The following is a 20815-nucleotide window of genomic DNA, read 5'->3' as shown; positions in this document are numbered from 1 at the left end:
GTTTTTATTGTAATATTTCCAAAAATGTTAATTAACATTATGCAATAAGGGGTTTCTTCTTCTTTTATTTATGCAATTTAAAATAAATAATCATATTATTTCCAACAAGCACTCAAATAAACACAGGTTCACAGATGTATTACAATGAAAAGGTCAGATTCCATGTTATTTCCATAACATAGGCCAGCCACCACGTCAATATCTTGAGAAGTCGCTGCCTGTTCCATATATTCCTCGATACTTTCAATTAATAGGGAAAACAATTGGCCAAGTCTCAAGAGTCCTATTTAAGGATACTGTGCCCTGGCTGTCTTTAAATAGCTTCATTTTAAAAAGGAAAACGAAAAGCCAGATTATGTAGATTCTCAAATATTGCTGATTATGTAGATCCTCAGAGAGTGATATTCCATATATATTACTCTATATTCTGAACTTCCGCTAAGCACTAACAGATTGTAGGACCCCAAATGAAGAAAGGCGTCCCAAACCTGCTGGAATCCAGACCTGTACATTTCTGTGCTGCAGCAGGTGTGTACGGCTCGCCCATTAGTGAGGTCACTCAAACCAGCACAACTGGTCTGACAGTTCACAGACGTCGACGCACCAAAAGCATCTTTAATATTCAAGTTGCCTTTACTTATGGTGACAAATTGGACATGGAAACGATTAACATACCACTAAAACGGCCCAGAAGGTGTTTGAGTGCGTGGCTAGCATAATGCACATCATTTCACCAAAACCCGCCAGTGTGATAACTTTTTTTTTTAATTGATTCTGTTTAGTTTTAGTAATTCCCACTGAAGTAACTCTAAGGAGGTTTCTTCATCTATAAATGCCGTTCTGTAGTCTGGTGAGTCGTTTACCGCGAGCAGTGCAATTGCAAAGCACGTGGAATGCTCACGTTTTTCACATCGATGACAGATAACGCACTTTGACGTCAGGAAGAAATCTTTGCCGTCCTTCTTTTGTGTCTCTCATCCTCAACCTGCCCAGGTAGATGTGCCCCGCCCGGCTTCTTTATGCAGACGAACAGGTCTGCCCCCTTACCCCGCCTCTCTTTTGCCTAATCATCTGACTGGGCCCCGCCCACTGATTTTGGGATGAGCTGGAAGGTAGACGTCACCCAAACTCTCCAAAAGCAAAAAAGACAAACCGAAACCAGGAAAAGGAGGAAGACGAAAAGGAAGGAAAGGCTAACAGGCTGACAGTGCTCTTCGGAGAGTGCCCTTCTTGCTCATCGACTGTCCGAGGAGCTCCATCGTCGGAGGTCAGGTAGAGACACTATTTGAGTGTCACTGGCTTGTACCACTCCAGCAGCAGAGCCAGGAAGGAGCCACTCTCTGAGCATCTGGGATTCCACAGGTTAGTGCCAATGTTTTGAGAATCTCTGATGTCACGTGGATGGGTACCACTCTCTGATACTCTCTGGTGTTACAGGTTCATGTTACTCTTAGCCCCGGCGGATCCGGGTTGTACTGATTAGTAACACTTAATTTCAGGTCCCCCAGGTTAATGGCATTCTTGTAGGCTCACAGGTATCACAGGTTAGTGCAACTGCCTGTCTCAGATTTCACCTATAAATACAATTCACCCCAAAAATAAAGGTAGCACAGATTAGTGTAACTCTGTGGGTCTCAAGCTTCACATTTTAGTGTCATTCACAGATGATCTCAGGTGTCACAGGTGAGTGTAACTGTGGGGTTCAGGTTTCACATTACTATAATTGATAGGAGATCTCAGGTACCACAGGCTAGTGTCACTGTGGGCTTCTGGTTTCATATGTTATTTATTTTTATTTATTTATAAGGTTTAATATAGCGCTGGCTAGACCCAAGGGTATCAGAGCGCTTTACAATGGTTAGGTGGTGAAAAAAAATTGCAATATAACATTTGTGCAACAAGGTAAAAAGCAGGACAAATAGAGCAATCTACACAGAACGGTAATAACATGGGATTATAAATAAGGAATACCATTGGACCCTAGCTAGTATTGAATAGTAAAATTAGCGCGGATGGTAGGGGATGAAGGGGTGGGAGTAAAAAGTAGGGGGGGGAACTGAGGAGGGAGATGGGAAGGGTGATAGCATGCAGGAGTAGGCGGTAATTACAAGAGAACTAGGGGGGAGGGTAGAAGTAAATGCAGGAGCGGTAAGAGGGGGGGAAGTGAGTCAGGTATAATGTAGCAGGAACCTAGTACCGTAGGGGGCGGGTTGTGAGACTGTGAAAAGGTGGCAATGATTAAGGACCCCAGCATTTGTTGAGAAGGTGCAGCTTGAGGTCTTTTTTGAAGCTGAGGTAGGAGGGGTTGCAGCGTAGGTCTTTAGGGAGTGAGTTCCAGAGTAGGTACATTTCCAGTGAAGAGCTTGTTTGAGTAGATTTCTTTTTTAACAAGGGAGGGACTAGCATGAGAGTATTAGAGATCCCCATTTCTCTCGCGCAGCCCGCTTTGTGGAGTTTATCTGAAAGATACACTGGAGTGTGTTGATGAAGGGCTTTATGCGTAATGCAAGTAGTCTTGTAGGAAGATCTGCCTTCGATGGGAAGCCATTTGGGACCCTTTGAGGGCGGGGGAGATGTGGTCAAACCGTATATGTTAGTCATAGGAGAGCTCTGGGATCACACGCTAGTGTAACTACAGTTCTCCGGTTTCTCATGTTAGTGCCATTTACCAATGACATCAGGTGTCACAGGTTAGTGTAACTCTGTGGTTCTCAGGTTTCACTTGTTAGGGTCATTCATAGACATTCTAAGGTAGTACAACTTAGTGTAACTCTGTGGGCCCAAGTTTCACGTCATTGTTATTTGCCGAACATCTCTGACATCAGGGTCAAGTGTAACTCTGTATATCTCAGGTTTCACATGTTAGTGCCATTCACCAAAAACATCTGGTATCTCAGGTTAGTGTAAATCTGTTGGTCTCACGTTTCACATGTTAATGTCATCCAGAGAGATCTTTGGGATCACAGGTTAATGTAACTCTGCGGGGTTCGAGTTTCACATTAGTTTTGTTCAATGAACATCTCTGGTATTCGAAGTTAGTGTAACTGCTGGTCTCAAGTTTCACATGTTAGTGCCTTCCACAGGAGACTTCTTGGATCACAGGTAAGTGTCACCAGGGCACAAGTCCTAAAAAAGAAGTGGGGGGACTCTCCAAGTTAGGTAGTATCACAGGAAGTGATATCACGGCAGTTAACATCTCTGGTGAAGCAGGCTAGCGTAACTGCTGGTCTCAAGTTTCACATGTTAGTGCCATCCCCAGGAGACTTCTTGGATCACAAGTAAGTGTAACCAGGGCACAAGTCCTAAACAAGCATTGGAAATGCAATAGGTCTCGCATTAGAAAAGTTGGAGCTATTGGTCTTGTAAATGACAAATATTTTATTTATTTGTTGGTTTTTAAAATAGCTAAATTGATAGCTTTGTCATTTACAATGCCAATAGTTATAACTTTCGCGAATGTGACACCTATAGCATTTGGAATGCAACATGTTTTGTATTTACGTGACTTAGATGGCAGCTCTGGTCGTTAGGCCACATCTCTAGAGAGCAGGAGAGTGCAGCAGGGGAGAGAAGCACAGCAATGCAATAGGTCTCGCATTAGGAAAGTTTGAGCTATTGGTATTGTAAAGGACACATTTTTTATTTATGTGCTTGTTTTGAAAATAGCGAAATTAATAGCTTTGTTATTTACAATGCCAATAGTTTTATCTTTCGCAAATGTGACACCTATTGTAACACAATATGTGTTGTAGCACTGAGTGGTGTGAGGGTGAGGGGTGTGAGGGTGTGAGGGTGAGGGGGTGTGAGGGTGAGGGTGAGTGGGTGTGTGAGGGTGAGTGAGGGTGAGTGAGGGGGTGTGAGGGGATGTGAGGGGGTGTGAGGGTGAGGGTGTGTGAGGGTGTGTGAGGGAGGGTGAGTGAGGGTGTGTGAGGGAGTGAGGGTGAGGGTGTGAGGGTTAGGGGGTGTGAGGGTGAGGGTGTGAGGGTGTGTGAGGGTGAGGGGATGAGGGTAAGGGTGTGTGAGGGTGAGGGGGGGTGATGGTGAGAGGGTGAGGGTGTGTGAGGGTGTGTGAGGGTGAGGCTGAGTGAGGCTGAGTGAGGGTGTGAGGGTGAGTGAGGGTGAGTGAGGGTGTGTGAGGATGAGGGGGTGAGGATGAGTGAGGGTGTGAGGGTGAGGGTGGGAGAGGGTGTGAGGGTGGGTGGGTGAGGGTGAGAGGGTGTGAGGGTGTATGAGGGTGAGTGGGTGTGTGAGGGTGTGTGAGGGTGAGTGAGGGGCTGTGAGGGGGAGTGAGGGGGTGTGAGGGTGAGGGGGTGTGAGGGTGAGGGGGTGTGAGGGTGAGGGGTTGAGGGTGAGGGGGTGAGGGTGAGGGGGTGAGGGTGTGTGCGGGTGTGAGGGTGAGGGTGGGTGAGGGTGTGAGGGTGGGTGGGTGAGGGTGAGAGGATGTGAGGGTGTATGAGGGTGAGTGGGTGTGTGAGGGTGTGTGAGGGTGAGTGAGGTGGTGTGAGGGTGAGTGAGGGGGTGTGAGGGTGAGGGGGTGTGAGGGTGAGGGGGTGTGAGGGTGAGGGGTTGAGGGTGAGGGGTTGAGGGTGAGGGGGTGAGGGTGAGGGGTCTGACTTGTTTAATGCCACAGATGCAACAATTATTAGCAGGGACTCCATATACATTCTCAGTAGGACTGCTGCATTTTTAAAAGCCCAGGAGCAGCTCATAGCACAGGAACGGATGTACAAGTAAGAGCACAATACCAGCTACACAGAATAGTGCTCAGCTTTCCTTTTAACAGCCGAATGCATTCTGGGAGTTGTCGTCCTGTTTCATTTAAACTATAACAGATGTACTAATGCACCCTAAAAGGTAAAGGCAAGCCCAGGGCAAAGCTCTGGAATCGCTGATGATATGGTGTCATCTGGAGAGCATAGTATGGAAGACAACACTTCTTGCAGGAGAACTGATATACATTTAAATGTACAGCAGCAGATACACGTGGAAGAAGGAACTGTAATTGATCTCAATACGACTGCAACTTTCTGTTGAAGGAGCGAAATAACTCAGAAACACATGTCCAGGAATGCATCAAGCATTGGCTGTGCAAACACATATGTTAAAACACATCTAACAGGAACTGCATCTGCCATAATGATTTGCGGTATGTAATGCTGACCTGCAGTGTGCCCCCGCACCCCCTACCCTTTTGAAAATTGGACCAATTTGCCCGAAAACAATGACGTGCAAAAGAAAGGCCTGAACTGGGACCCGGAGTGGCAGGGACCCGGAATAGCTGCTGACGTAATGCCATCTAAGAAGGAAAGCAGCTCCCAGGGTTGCCAGGTTCACAGATGGGTGCCATTTTTCCCATTTGTGCGAGGAAAAAAAAACAAGGGGGCAGGGAGAGAACAGACGAGTGGAGGGAGGGAAGGGGTGTGCAGAGGTAAGGGACAGAGAGAAGTAGAGAACGGAAAAAATATATAAAGGGGAGAAAGAAAGGAGTGAGACATATAGTGAAGAGAGTGAGGCGGGGGAAAGGAGGAAACACGGGGAATCGAGAGGGAAAGAAGAGATGGCGAAGCAGAGGGAAGGGGAGAGAAAAAGGTGAAGTAAGAGGGATAGGGAGAGACAAAAGGAAGACAGACTGCAACAAACAAGACGGAGGGCATTAATGTGGGGAGGGGGGAGGAGAATGATAACAGTAGAACCTGTGATTGATAGAACTTAGAAACGGCAAAACTATGATAAGAAGTGTTATAAAGCCTGTGATTGATAGAACTTAGAAACGGCAAAACTATGATAAGAAGTGTTATAAAGCAAAGCAAGCAGATATCATTATTATCAATATGCAGCGGATTAAAAAAAAAAAAGAAAAGGAGACACGGCCGCCCAGCCGTGAAACTGAAAGCACGGCCGGCCGGCCGTGAAAAAGCCTTTGATGCAGCAGGGGGTAATTAGGGGAGGAGAATGGCTGGGCTGAGGCAGAGCGCCAAGCCTTTGATGCAGCAGGGGGCGGAGCGGGAAGAGCTGCTGGCGGCACTAAGCTGGCGATTTGATGCTGTGCACGCGCATTTTAACTAATTGCGCTTGCGCATTGAGTTAAAAGTGCACATGCACTTCATCAAATCGCCAGTGCATCGCCAGTGTAGGTAAGCTCTGTTTAAGCCCCCATAGTCTCGCTCTGCTCAATGCGCATGCGCATTGACAGGCGAGACCTAAAAAGAAGTGGGGGGACTCTCCAAGTTAGGTAGTATCACAGGAAGTGATATCACGGCAGTTAACATCTCTGGTGTAAGAGGCTAGCGTAACTGCTGGTCTCAAGTTTCACATGTTAGTGCCATCCACAGGAGACTTCTTGGATCACAGGTAAGTGTAACCAGGGCACAAGTCCTACAAAAGAAGTGGGGGGACTCTCCAAGTTAGGTAGTATCACAGGAAGTGACATCACGGCAGTTAACATCTCTGGTGTAAGAGGCTAGCGTAACTGCTTGTCTCAAGTTTCACATGTTAGTGTCATCCACAGGAGATCTCTGGGATCACAGGCACGCGCGACTCTGCGTCTCACGGATTTCACAAGTTTGTGTCACTTAGAGAGTATCTCCGGAATCACAGTTTAGTGTAGCTGCGGGTCTTGCGTTTCAAGTGTTAATATAATTCACAGAATATCCCAGATATCACGTTAATGTGAATGTGGGTCTTAAGTTTCACATGTTAATGTTTTTTACCACACATCTCAGGTATCAGAGGTTCTCAATGCGGGACTCAGGTTACACATGTTTGTGTCATTCCCAGAAGATCACTGATATTACAAGCTGGTGCCCTTGTGAAAGGATCTTGGGTATGGATAGGAAGTGCCCTTACAGAAGATCTCAGGTGTCACAGGACGCTGCTGCTATTTGAGGATCTGGTGTATCATGGAATAGAGCCTCTCCCCACCAGCCTCAGGTACCTCAGGTCACTGACCTGGGAAGAGTTCACTAATCCCAAGGTAATGCCACCTTGAGGGTATAACATATCGGTATTAGGTAAACTTTCAGAGGGTCTCAGGAACCACACATTAGTGTAGTGTACTAGAGATCTTAATTCTGACAGGTTTGTACCATTTAGAGGATCTTGGGTACTAGTGGTTGTAGTCATTGTTAGTCATAAAAGTTTCTTCCATTCTAAATTTGTCAATTTTTACAGATAAAGTCAGTTCTGACATATCCCATAAGCAATAGCAATATGATACAGGTGGAATTACTAAGAGGCAGGCGGTGCAATGGATTACATTACTGTACCAAGATGGCTAACATGGATTGGAACTGTGTGGACTTGGAGTATAGCGATGACACGTGTAGATGTGAGATGGATGACAAATAGGAATTAATGAGCTAATTTAGACTTTGTGTATAAGTAGTGCACGAGGAGAGACATGGGAGTGGTATTAGATAATGAGGTCTCAATCTGCGAGAGTGTGTAAGGACGGATCCACCTGGAGATAAAGCTAGCTGTTTTTTTTTTATCTTGCAGAGGATGACAAAATAGCACACATGTAAGCATATTGCAGAAAACAAGGAACCATAATAAATCTGTGACTATAATCATAGAATGTGTCTGGTGCCGGATTTGTCAAAGTTTAATAAATGAATAGTTTAGTTGAGCAATAACGTTATTCATTCTAATGGCTGGTAATATTATTATCATTATAATTATTAATAACTGGCCCACATTTCAGGATGAAACACTTGTTTCCATGACTACCTTTGACACTTTTTAATGCCGCCTCAAATTCACATGTGTGATACATCAGATTTAACCACTTTTCGTTACTTGGTGAATCAAGATTAATCCAATCTAGAGCTATGCACAGTCTAGCTACAGCAATAGCAATAAATACAAAGAATATAATCTTATAGGGAATTTCGTAATCTGTTCTAAACATAATATATTTAAGTCCTCATTACGGTGTTGATCGGAGTTGCCTCCGACCAACACCGTTTTGGTGGAGGAACTGCCTGACCGAATTACGATCCAAACGCACTATACTTCCATTTCTCAATGGGAGCTTGTGCGGCGGGCTGAAACTGCCCTCATCAGAAGCTTCCATTGAGAAATGTGAGTTTTTGAACATCCATGCACCGTGTGCGGATGGGCAAAGGGGGCCCAAATGTCGCTTTCCAACAGCCTTTCCATGTCGGAAAGACCAACATGGAAAGGCTTTCGGGCACCGACATCATAATTCCGACGGCGGAAACGCCGGCTTTAAGGGATTATGTAGAGTTTCAGATAACCGGTGGGAGTCCATCGGAAAGCGTTGGTCACTCACTCCAACTGCTGCCTCCGACTGCATATATCCTAATGTGTCAGTCAGAACACAACAGAAGATGCGGTTTGGACCGCAATTGACAAGCCGCCGGTTGTGGTCCAAACCGCATAGTAATGAGGCCCTTAGTTGTAAAATTAAATCATGTTGTGTACAATCCGTAATAGCTGCTGTAACTTTCGTTTAAAACTCTCTTAGTCACAGACACATGAAATTCATCGGAATATCCAAGATTACATCAAACTCAATACAATCACTTTTAAAAAGCTTTTGTACAGTGTAATGCAACATATTTAATATTTTGAAGTGTTGTTGCCATAGACCAGCGTCCTTTAAGTTATTGTACCTCATGTCTAAGGCTATAGCAGTTTCTGCTTCACACAAGTCATAGCCTCATTTTTCAAAATATTTAATAGATAAATGATTCATATGAATATTTGCAGTGTTACTGAAAATATTATAAAACTCCCAAATCTTTATAGATTCTTCACTGGTTTTCAAAAGTAATATTAAATCAATTTTATCCAACATCATATCTGCTTCATTTTTCGATTATTAGTCCCAGGACTGTAGATATTTAAAAAATTAGCTTGCGGCAAACAGTATTTCACTTTTATGTCTGGGAAATATCAGAGAAGTTTCTTCTAGTAGAGCGGCCCAACTGTTGAAAGGTCTGATTGTGACCATGCATTAATGACATAATCTTGAATTAAATACTTCTATAAAGTATAACCATATGTAACTTACATTTTATATAACCAATAAAACTTTTTAAGGGTCGAGCAGGATCACACCTACGTGTTTATGGCAAATTTGGCTATTGAGGTGTAGTAGTGTCACGTACAGGAATGAAGCCATATTCTTCTGTGCAAACCAGTAGACTAATTTCAAATGCTAATTGTTTTTCTAACATCTTTGCATAGATCATAACATCAACATTAACCAATGATATTGCTTGATAAGATTGACCGTCACTAGATGGTTTATTCTCTTTTAGAAATATCACAATATATATTGTGCTCAATAAAGATGCCATTCCAATCCCTTTGTTAATTTTCCCAGTCACCATCACTATTACAGGTGCTAGAGCCCCAGGGAAATTTTATAAAAATTCTAACAGATTTGCACATGTGCCAGGGGCTTTTCCACTAGGTAGGGCCTGAATTGCATCTTTAATTTTATGTAGATCAATTACTTTATCTAACATCTCCTGATCATATATCCAGGTGGTTAAGTGCTGTATGTAGGCTCTGATAAAAGTTTTGATTTGCTCTAAAATGGCATGAGAGTTTCTGATGACCCAATAAGTTTCGTCCTGGATTTCTGTCATGTGTCTGATCCAGTCTCCATATTCTATTGCCTGTCTTTTACTTGCTGGAGATGGAGCAGTAGCTTTATTCCTAAACTGCGATCAGTTTTCTGCATGCACGCAATCATCTGTCTTGAAATATCTTATTTATTATGATAAAAATTCCTAATAGTTTTTGCATGTGATATTTCTGTTGTGCATAGCCAAGCGAAATCCACTTTATTATTTTCCATTCAACCCTACTCTGGGTACTAATATATTGCGTAGTCCTCCCTTGAACGTATGTCTTTACCATATCCCAGACAACATAATGGATGCACTATGAAGATGGGGTGGGAAATATATTAGCAATAAAGGAAACTTTCTAAAGAGTTTGGTCAAAGGTCCATCTTAAGAGCATATCTTTGTAACCATCTACCCCCTTGTTTATCTGCAGTAATAGAGGATTGCCATCTGATACAATCACGGGAAATAAATATCTCAATACTGGTTTTATCAATCATACTGGTTGACATAAAGGTCATGTCAATGCAAGACTAAAGCCCAATAAAGGGTGACAACTAAATAAATCAATTGTCTTCCCCTTTCATTGATCTCTAGACAACTCAAAGTTCGTACACTTGTATGAATCTTAAAACACCACTACAAACTCTATTCATTCTTGATGTAGCAAATATATTAGAAGAGTCTAGTTTATAGCTCATAACACAATTAAAATCACCAATCAGTACTGTTTCTTCAGACCATGTAGCAAGTTTTATGGCAGAGTATATTTTTCCATATATATGTTTATATATATATATATATATATATATTACAGCTCCCCTGACACAAAGCCAGAAAACCAGCACTCTCAGTAATTTAAACCAAGTAGGTTTATTGCACACACACAGAAAAACGCGTTTCGGCTCTTGCCTTCGTCAGTTTCACACTGGCGGTGGCGAGGCGGATGTAAATAATGGCAAATAAACAACATAGAAATGGGACCAAGGTCCAAGATCGTGAGCGCCATCTTGAAACAGTATATTGAGTTCAAATCATAATGTATTTACCCATTTATTCTTCCATCGACCTTTAGATATACATATATAAAAAATATTTTTTTTTCAGAAAGACACACATTCACTGGATGATGTCATGAGTGATGTCATCAGTGATGTCATTTGAGATGTCATCAGTGATGTCATGAGTGATGTCACTGACTATGTCATGAGTGATGTAATATGTGACGTCATCAGCAGTGCATTGCGGGCGCGCGAGTTATAGTTAGCTGAACTAACTATAACGGGGGAATTTTAAAGGTTTTGTATGAGTGAAATGTCCAGCTAACTATAACATGTGTGAAACCTATGGTTTTTTCAATGAATTTGCAAGGTTTTTTAAATGCTAATTCCTAACTATAACGTGTGTGAAACCTATGGTTTTTTCAGTGAATTTGCAAGGTTTTTTAAATGCTAATTCCTAACTATAACGTGTGTGAAACCTATGGTTTTTTCAGTGAATTTCAAAGGTTTTGTAAATGATAATTATTAAATGAATTGTTATATTTTTTTATACCGATTTACTACATTATTTTAAACTATTTATTTTTAAATATTTTATTTTTTGAATTACATTACATATTTTTAATATAAATTGAAAAAAAGTTAAAAAAAATATTTAAATTGTAATATATATTTTTTTAATTTAATATGTTTTTTAATTTATATATATTTTATATAGCAGGCAATGATATTCTATGGAAGGAAATTCAAGTTACTGGTAAGTACAGTTACATTTACTTTTCAGGAATAGTACTGAGCTAGATTGGGGAATTAACTCCTCTTCAATCCTGAGGTCCCCTGTGAGCCAACTAGCCCACCAGGTACCTCCAGTATGCACCAGGCAGCTGTGTTGCAGAGAGGTGTTTAAAGGACACACCCACTTTTTACAACACTCTGCAATACAGCTCCGTGGCGCTTACTGGAGATACCTGTTGGACTAGTCGCCCCCTAGGGGACCTCTGGATTGAATAGGAATTAATTCCCCAACTTAAAACGCGCCTCAGGGTATGTTTGCACTCACATCACCTCAAGGCCCGCCCCCTACCTTCACCACTGTGCTAACGCGCCCTGTAGAGTGTTCTAAGTTGGGGGATTAAGTCCCCTTACATACTGGGGGTCCCTGGGGGCCAACTAGCCCACCAGGAATCTCCAGTATGCGCCAGGGGACTGCATTGCAGAGAGGTGTAATGAGGCCACGCCCCTTTTTACACCTCTCTGCAACGCAGCCCACGAGCGCGTTTGCAGAGGGGGAAATAATTCCCCTTGCATACTGGGGGTCCATGGGGGCCAACTAGCCCACCAGGAACCTCCAGTATGCGCCAGGGGACTGCATTGCAGAGAGGTGTAATGAGGCCACGCCCCTTTTTACACCTCTCTGCAACGCAGCCCCCTGGTGCGTTTCCAGAGGGGGAACCAATTCCCCTTGGAACCTCCAGTATGCACCAGGGGGCTGCGTTGCTTTGCCCCGGGGGGTGGCGGTCCCCGGGGCAGTGTGTGGGTCGGGGGTTGGCCCCCCCACCCTTCTTTTTCACTATGCCCCCGGGATTTGGTCCCCCCGGGGGGTAATTTGAAAAAAAGCAGACCGGGTTTTAAAAAAAATAAAATTGGGGCCTTGGGGGTCCGTGTGGGACCACCTGAGTAGGCCTAAGGGGTCAGGGTGTTTCTACCCTGCCCCCTTTTTGCGTTCTACACGTTTCTTTTTCTGCTTTCTTGTGCCTTGGTCGACCGAGCACAAGATGGCTGCCAACACTTCCTGGTTTGAAGTTTTGACAGACAGTTGACAGCCAATCAGCATGCAGCTCGTGCATAGGAAGGTACTCCAACCGTATGCGTACCGAACGCGTACGCACACGAATGGTAAGAGTATGGCAAGAGTACGGTACGCGCGCCTAGATATATATATTTTTTTACTTTTGATTTTCTCAGGAACTACTGGAGGGATTTACCCCATTTGAGCAAAAGCGTGATCTGCGAATCAGACTCTACCATATTGCCAAATTTCTTGTAATTCCGTTCAGCCGTTCGGGCTGTAGCCGTGTCTAATCGTCCTATGGAAAATAACATGGGGAAAACACGTTTTGGGAACCCCTTTTTTCTCAGCCCCCACTTGACGAATCCCCCCAAAACTTTCAGGGAAGGAGCGGCGCGGGCCATCTTCTTTGAGAAATTCGCGAAGATTCATCAACCGGCGCCAAAGTTATTCCCAATAGAATGTAGCGGATTTCCTAAGGAAACTAGGTTCTAACTATAACTATCTACTGGTGACTGCCAGTAGGTGATATATATATATATTCACTGAAAAAACCATAGGTTATAGACCATATATAGTTAGGAATTAGCATTTACAAAACCTTGAAAATTCACTGAAAAAACCATAGGTTATAGACCATATATCGTTAGGAATTAGCATTTAAAAAACCTTATTTTACTCACACAAAACCATTGAAATTCCATATATAGTTAGTTGCACTAACTATATATCGCGCACCCGCAATCCACTGCTGATGATGTCACATATTACATCATTCATGACATGGTCAGTGACATCACTGATGACATCACTGATGACATCTCAAATGACATCACTGATGACATCACTGATGACAACATCCAGTGACTGTATGTTTCTGTAAAGTTAAAATGTGTCTTACATATTGAACAATGAGTGGAAGTATAAGTGTCTGGACAAAGAATTTAGTAGGTGCATGACTGAATGTATGAGTGAGTGATTAAATGTGTCTCACTGAGTGCATGGGTTAGTGACTAAACTGTCTTAATTTGTGCATCATTATGTCTGTTGTTCTGTAAACTGCTGCATGTGTTGATCAGTAGCTATATGATTAACTATATGGGTTACTGATTGATTGTCCAAGTATTTGTATGGGAGACTGAGTGTGTGTGTGGCTGGCTGGGAGGTGTGTGACTCTGTGCAGATCAATGTGTACTTGTATCAATGATTGTATAAGAAGGTAAGTATGTGTTAGTATATGTTTGAAAATGTAAGGTGCTCTATGTTTAACTGTATAGACAAGAAAATGGAAGTGTCATTGATTCTTTACAGGACTGACTAGGTGTGTGAGTAACTCCATGGATGAGTGGCAGACTGTGAGTGTCTGTATAGGTGTATGAGTGCATATGATAGTGTTGTAAAGATGAGTGATTGTATGTATGAATGATTGTATGGGTGAATGAGTGAAGGTGTGTGTAGACGTAGGAATCAGTGAGTGCGTATGTAGTAACTAGTATTGGTGTGTCAATGGTTTCAAAAATTATACTCTGTATTTAACACTGGGTGAAACAGAGGTTATATTAAAATGTGAGGAGATGCATTGTATTGTCACATGAATGATATCATCAGTGATGTGGTCATTGATGTCAAATGAGATGTTATCAGTGATGTCATTTGAGATGTCATCAGTGATGTCATCAGTGATGTCACTGACCATGTCATGAATGATGTAATATGTGACATCATCAGCAGTGGATTGCGGGTGCGCGATATATAGTTAGTGCAACTAACTATATATGGAATTTCAATGGTTTTGCGTGAGTAAAATAAGGTTTTTTAAATGCTAATTCCTAACTATATATGGTCTATAACCTATGGTTTTTTCAGTGAATTTTCAAGGTTTTGTAAATGCTAATTCCTAACTATATATGGTCTATAACCTATGGTTTTTTCAGTGAATTTCAATGGTTTTTTAATAGCAAATATCATAAGCTGTCGAATGTCAAGTACGTGGTAAGTAAAAACATTTTTGTGTTTATGCACACTGATCTGCTTTGAATGCTGCCCCCCCCCCCTCATTTCTATTAGGAGTACTCTCTCTTTGCAGATAGTGAAGGGTAGTTAACGCAGGCCTTTGCCCCCGTTGTAATCCGTCGTGCCTGCTTCTCTCTCCATTTGATTGATTGTTCTCTTTGGTTCATTCTCTATTTACAAACAAGCACAGAGTCGCAATACTCTGTTTAGTCTTTGCAGATAGCGAAAAATCGTGTAAAAAAAAAAAAGGAATCGAGCAAAATCAGTAGGCCACTAATGGGATCTCTTTTTGACCTCGCTAAAATAGAAACATTAGGAACAACCTGTTGAAAATAGCAATGTGTATGTACATAAGCGGCGTTCATTTGTGTTCACAGTACCCCTTGTTGATTGTTTGAATCGAGCATTGAATTGTTCGAAGTTGGTTCTCTTAAGGATCTTCTCTGCCTGCAAACGAGGAAGAATAGGAATATTCTCTCTCCCTTTGCAGATAGTGAAGGGTAGGTAACGCAAACCTTTAACACGTCGTGCCTATTTCGTTCCTCATTGATTGATTGTTTGCCCGAACATTGACTGTTTGGGAATTGGTTCTTTTTGGAGGTATTCCCTGTTTGCAAATAAACGTAGGAAAATCTTTGCAAGTAGTGAAAGGGTACGTAATGCGGACCTTTCTCCCCCGTTGTAATCTGTCATGCCTATCTACTCCCCACTGATTGATGCACCTGTATTACCCGGACCATTTACTAGAGATAGGTCATCTGGACCGACCAGAGAGCACCCCTAGTGAAAAGGACATATGCAATAATAACGAAGTGATCACTGTATCCTGTTAACAGAAACTTTAGCATGAAACAACCTGGAAAGAAAAGAATAGGAAAACGAAAATCAGTAGGCCACTGATGAACTTTTTATTAAATAACAAACAAAGAAACGATAACAATACGTAATGATAAAACCTATTATTGTCCTAGAAACAAGAAACGTTAGAAGTAAGCCCGTAATAAGAAACCTGAAAACATCGCCCCTCACTGCCCCAAAACGTGTCTGTCCCACCGCCTGCCACGGCCAAATAACGGCAAACTGGGAAAGATACAAGTCAGCAGACATCCGCCCCATTCTAGAAACTTCCAAAGTGCAACAGGTTTTCGGCTACGCCCAGCCGGAAGCAACACATATAAGGCGGGTCCTGCTGCCAACCGTCGGCCAGGAGATCATCACGTAGGGTGTAGCCGGAGGAGAGGCCGAGGCCAGCGGGACCCGGCCAGGGGGATTGACAACACTGGAGAGTTTCAGGGGGGGGGGAATGTCCGTGTCCTCGACCCTCCCCTCTCTCTCCCAGTCCGGCCGCGGTGGCCCTTGAGAGTTGCAGGTTTTCCCCCCACATTCTCTCCCGGTCCGGCCACCAACGGCCGGGGGCTGGGGCCGACGGGATCCGGCTGCAGCCGATGAGCCAAGGAACCCGTTCATGGGGCCAGAGCAAAGGGCGCCCGGCCGCCAACCGCCGGAAGCCCGGCCCGAAGACGGACGGGACATTTCTTCTTTCTTTTATAATGGCTGCGACAACACTGGGGGGGGATGTCTTGCACATGCCTCTGAACCTCCCCCCCTCGTCCTCATCGCCTGGTCCGGCCATAACAAATGTCAAGCGAGACGCCGTGGGGTGCACTGGGTGGGAGAGACGGTGCGAACAGGCCTCTCCCGCCTCCCCAGGTGGAGGCTTCCCAGGTGCACCCTCAGCGCTCCAGGCGCCCAGAAAAGGGTTCTTCCACTGTGGCGATGCTGCAACGTCTCGCCCGGCAGGGTGGAGCCCGTCCGCTCATTTGACCCCGCGATCGCCAGTAGCTACCGAACTCTCAAAATGGCGGTCGACCTGGCAAGAGCGGGCCCAGCATAAAGAAATGGCCCGGTCACTGGTTGACTCCACCACCGTAGTCCTCCACGACCTTGAAGATTCTAGAGGAGCCGCGGGAGTCCCCGACCCCCGCAGACACCCCCGATGGGGAATGACTGCCATGATCGCCCGTGGAGTGACGAAACTGTAGCCGCGGGACGTCGGCGCTCCCATGCTGGCGCCAGCCTCAGTTTGAATGACTAGAATCCTGCAGACCTCAGTTCCGGTGAAAGCACAGTGTGACCCGGTAGGAAAAATTGTTGCACCCCCTCCCCTTTTTGACTGATGGTTCAAACCACCGATCCTTTCCTTTGCCCTTTTAACGGAACTTTGGACTGCCCCCCCCCCCCGCGGCGCCCCACGCCGTTATTTGCTGGGCGGCAACTTACTAGACATCACCTTCGTGACATCCAGATTTCAGCGCGTTCTGCTGCCTTGGAACTATTCGCACAACAGACCGCTACTGACAACCCACCCCCCGGGACGCCCCACGCCGGATACCCAAATCAGTGCGGCACCCAGGCAACATCTTCTGAATTTTCATAATTTGAAAGAACTAGTAACATGTCCTCATCAGGAATTTCCTCTTCAATCATCTCATCAGGAATTTCCTCATGAAAAGTCTGCAATGATGATTCTTGTAACTCTATGGTCTCCAAACATTCGATAAATTCGCCATCAAGAGATTGATCAAAAAAATCATTCAAGTCATCTCCTCCTTGTGAGAATATTTCATTATTGGTGCTGTCAATTTCAATAAATGTAGTGGATAATTCAAAAGAAATTGCCACGGTCTCTTCGTTGTTTAAATGTTTTTACTGTTTTTGTTTTGTTGTATATATTTATAAGTTATTAAAGTTTTATATTCCTACTACTTTGTTGGAGTGCTATATATTTTTAATGTGACACATAATTGTAAAAACTTTGATGTACAAAGAGTCATCCCTGGAATCTTCCGCTTCAGGCTCGGTCCCCTCCCCAATCACAATACAGGATGGTTTTCAGATAGTAGGAACACGTGTGGTGTGACGGATCTCATCGGGTGTGGGCCTTGATCTACTATAACTCCTTTGAAGAGGGGTGATTCTTTACAGCTGGGGCCATAAACTACATCTGCAGGGCTAGCTGATAGCCTGGACAATCGGACACAGAGGAAGAGGAGTGTCAGAGGGTGCGGTAGTGAATAGGGCGAAAGGGAGGTGTCGGGCGGGCACAGAGTGTGATTCTCAGGGAAGAGCAGCGCAGATGGGGGGAGGTTTATTGCCCATGCATAAGACAGAGAGCGGGGGTGACCAGTGCCTGGGGAAGATGCTTGCGAGGGTGGGGAGCCATGCTACGAATCGACAGCGTGCAGAGAGTGGGTCTGGTCAAGGCATCTAAAATGGCTGCCGTGCACGACAAAAGTGTGGCATTTCAAAAAAGGCAAGATGGCGCAGACAATGTTTTTCAACACTTCCTCATTTCCTTCGAATCGAACGTTAACAGACGTTGGTGCATATTACCAAAGTTAAGCGATATTTATCGCTAACGATGCTAAGCAACGAATTTTTTACCGCTAAGCATCGTCAGAAATTATCGAAGATAAACCTTGCTATTATCAAGGTTTATCGCAAATGCGATAAAAAACGGCCGCAATGCATGAATATCGCTAAAAAGTCAGCGATATTCATGCATTACTGAGCTAATGCTCTTAGCCATGTTATCCACCTCCCATTGGATAACATGGCTAAGAACTGCTCAGGGCAGGTGTTAGTTTTTGGAGATATTCGCGCTTAGCGCGAATATCTCCAAAAGTTGTTAATAGGAGATAGATATCTTGCATGTTGTAATGCAAGTTATTGTGGTATATGGAACTCATACCATAATCTCTCAGGAAAGCAGAAACTGATCCTTTTGGGACCGCCTGAGAAGGCCTAGGGGGTGAGGGGTACTCTACTTTGCCCCCTTTTCACGTTCCGAACTATTTTATTTTACTCTCTTCTGTAATTACACAAAATGGCAGCGATAAGATGCATCAGAGACAGACAGTGAGAGAAAGGAGGCCGGAGATGAAGAAGAGATGTCAAATACACATTGGAGATAATATAGTGGGAGAAGGGAAGTAAATATGAGTAAACTTACCATGTAACATAAAAATGTTGCACTCTATACTATAAGTCTCATTTTATACTACAATCACTTCGCTACAACCTCATAAATTAAAAATAAAAATGAATAATGTCTCAAACAATTTTTGATTTCTAAATATAAATTTATTCTTCTGAATTTTCAAAATTTGAAAGAACTAGTAACATGTCCTCATCAGGAATTTCCTCTTCAATCATCTCATCTGGAATCTCCTCATGAAAAGTCTGCAATGATGATTCTTGTAACTCTATGGTCTCCAAACATTCGATAAATTCGCCATCAAGAGATTGATCAAAAAATCATTCAAGTCATCTCCTCCTTGTGAGAATATTTCATTATTGGTGCTGCCAATTTCAATAAATGTAGTGGATAATTCAAAAGAAATTGCCACGGTCTCTTCATTGTGAGCCATTTTATTTTGAAATTGCTTGCTGTAAATTGCAGAAAAAAATAATCACTTTCATTTATCGTTTTTAGTAATACATAATATAAAACTAACTTTATCAAGTATTTAGTATAACAGAAGGACTGTAAATAAATAACAGAAAACTTTTTTCAAATTATCTTCAAGTGTACAACATAGTTCCCCTTACAAATTAACAACTCACCTTTTTAAAAGTAGGAGAAGTGTTAGTACTGTGTAAATCAAACACCAGAAATTGACCACCAAAAATTCCTCACAAATGTACCTCAGACAGTAGTATCACAAAATGGCTGTGGTTTCCTCTCATTTTAGATATATACATAACCAATTAACTTTCATCACACACAAATACAAAACCAAAGTAACATTTTAATTGGTTCTAAATTTCAACACTTTCAAATGTGTTTTCCCCATGCAATTTTCCATAGGACATTTAGATACGTCTACAGCTTGAATGGCTGAACGGAATTACACCAAACTTGGCAAAATGGTACATCAAACCTAAGAGGTCAGGGAGGATCTACTATGCCCCCTTATGGTCATTTGCCCCTTCGCTTTGGCCTCCTCTTGTCTCTCGATCCTACCGAGAGACAAGATGGCGGCCGCTACGGACTGTTTGGAATGTTTACAGACGCCGGAGAACCAATCAGCTTCGCAAAGCTCCGTAACGCGAAAAGTACGCGGAGCGCTGTTACAGATATATATCTTTTTTGGAACGTTAATTTCTCAAAATCCACTGGAGCACATATATTGAGACCTAGCAAAGGCACATCGGGCTACCAGTCCCTAATATTTTGCCAAGTTTCGTGCAAATCCATTCAGCCGTTCGATTCTTATTATTATTATTTTTTTTTGCCCCGCGGGGCCCTTTTAAAACCTCCACATCAAACCTAGGGGGTCAGCGAGGATCTACTATGCCCCCTTATGGTCATTTGCCCCTTCGCTTTGGCCTCCTCTTGTCTCTCGATCCTACCGAGAGACAAGATGGCGGCCGCTACGGACTGTTTGGAATGTTTACAGACGCCGGAGAACCAATCAGCTTCGCTTCACAAAGCTCCGTAACGTCAAAAGTACGCGAACTGGAGCGCTGCCCGGTCCGCTGTTACAGATATATATCTTTTTTTGAACGTTAATTTCTCAAAATCCACTGGAGCACATATATTGAGACCTAGCAAAGGCACATCGGGCTACCAGTCCCTACAATTTTGCCAAGTTTCGTGCAAATCCATTCAGCCGTTCGGGCTAAAAGTGAGGCCAACCGCCCTATGGAAAACTCAATGTTAAAAACACGTTTTGGGACCCCCCTTTTTTCTCGGCCCCCCCTTGACGAACCCCCCCCAAATTTCCAGGGGCTGCTCAGAAACAAAATGTTCCATTTTCCTGAAACTTTCAGCCAATTCCGCCCACAAACGCCAAAGTTATTAGACATAGAATTTTCAAAAATCCCATAGAGAAAAAATCCTAACTATATATACCTACTGGCGACCGCCAGTAGGTAATATATATATATATATATATATATATATATATATATATATATATATATATATATATATATATATATACATCCTGCTTGCAAGTCTTCAAATAAAGAAGTTGGAACGATGTGACCTTCTGGCGGTTGAATCCTTGGGGGCTTACCTGCGATTGATGGATATATATATATATATATATATATATATATATATATATATATATATATATATATACACACACAAGCTGATCCTTCGAGCTCGAGAGCACTCCGCAGCGTGTGCTCAGTCCAAAGGCTGGATCAAAGCCCAATTTTAAATTATAGAACAAGGAAGGACGGCACAACTGGATACTAGTTAGAAGCTTTATTTCACCAACACTCCACCGACGCGTTTCAGCCTCACGGCTTTTCTCACGGTCAGCAAGTCCCTTTTTGCTTTTGTTTATATACTGGCCCATTTTAACCATAAGGTGGTATTATGGGATACATAGTTT

At 43.2% G+C, this 20815-nt stretch overlaps 1 protein-coding gene across 7 annotated transcripts in view; it reads left to right on the top strand.

The window, feature by feature from the left end:
- The first annotated feature begins 1073 nt into the window (after positions 1–1073).
- TMEM40 (transmembrane protein 40) overlaps positions 1074–20815 on the top strand; it is a 185187-nt gene continuing 165445 nt past the window's right edge. For 2 of the 7 annotated variants that reach the window (XM_078661602.1, XM_078661604.1), the window contains exon 1: positions 1239–1362. The gene's annotated coding sequence lies outside the window, so the exon portion shown is untranslated. Of the gene's footprint in view, positions 1363–20815 lie in introns of all 7 variants that reach the window. The other 5 variants (XM_078661605.1, XM_078661598.1, XM_078661603.1 and 2 more) reach the window with 5 other exon arrangements.

This window comes from Lissotriton helveticus, chromosome 9 (genome assembly GCF_964261635.1).
Source record: "Lissotriton helveticus chromosome 9, aLisHel1.1, whole genome shotgun sequence".
In the NCBI taxonomy this organism is placed as follows: Eukaryota; Metazoa; Chordata; class Amphibia; order Caudata; family Salamandridae; genus Lissotriton; species Lissotriton helveticus.
The sequence above is the reverse complement of the archived record's forward strand: the minus strand, read 5'-3'. Positions and strand labels throughout refer to the sequence as shown.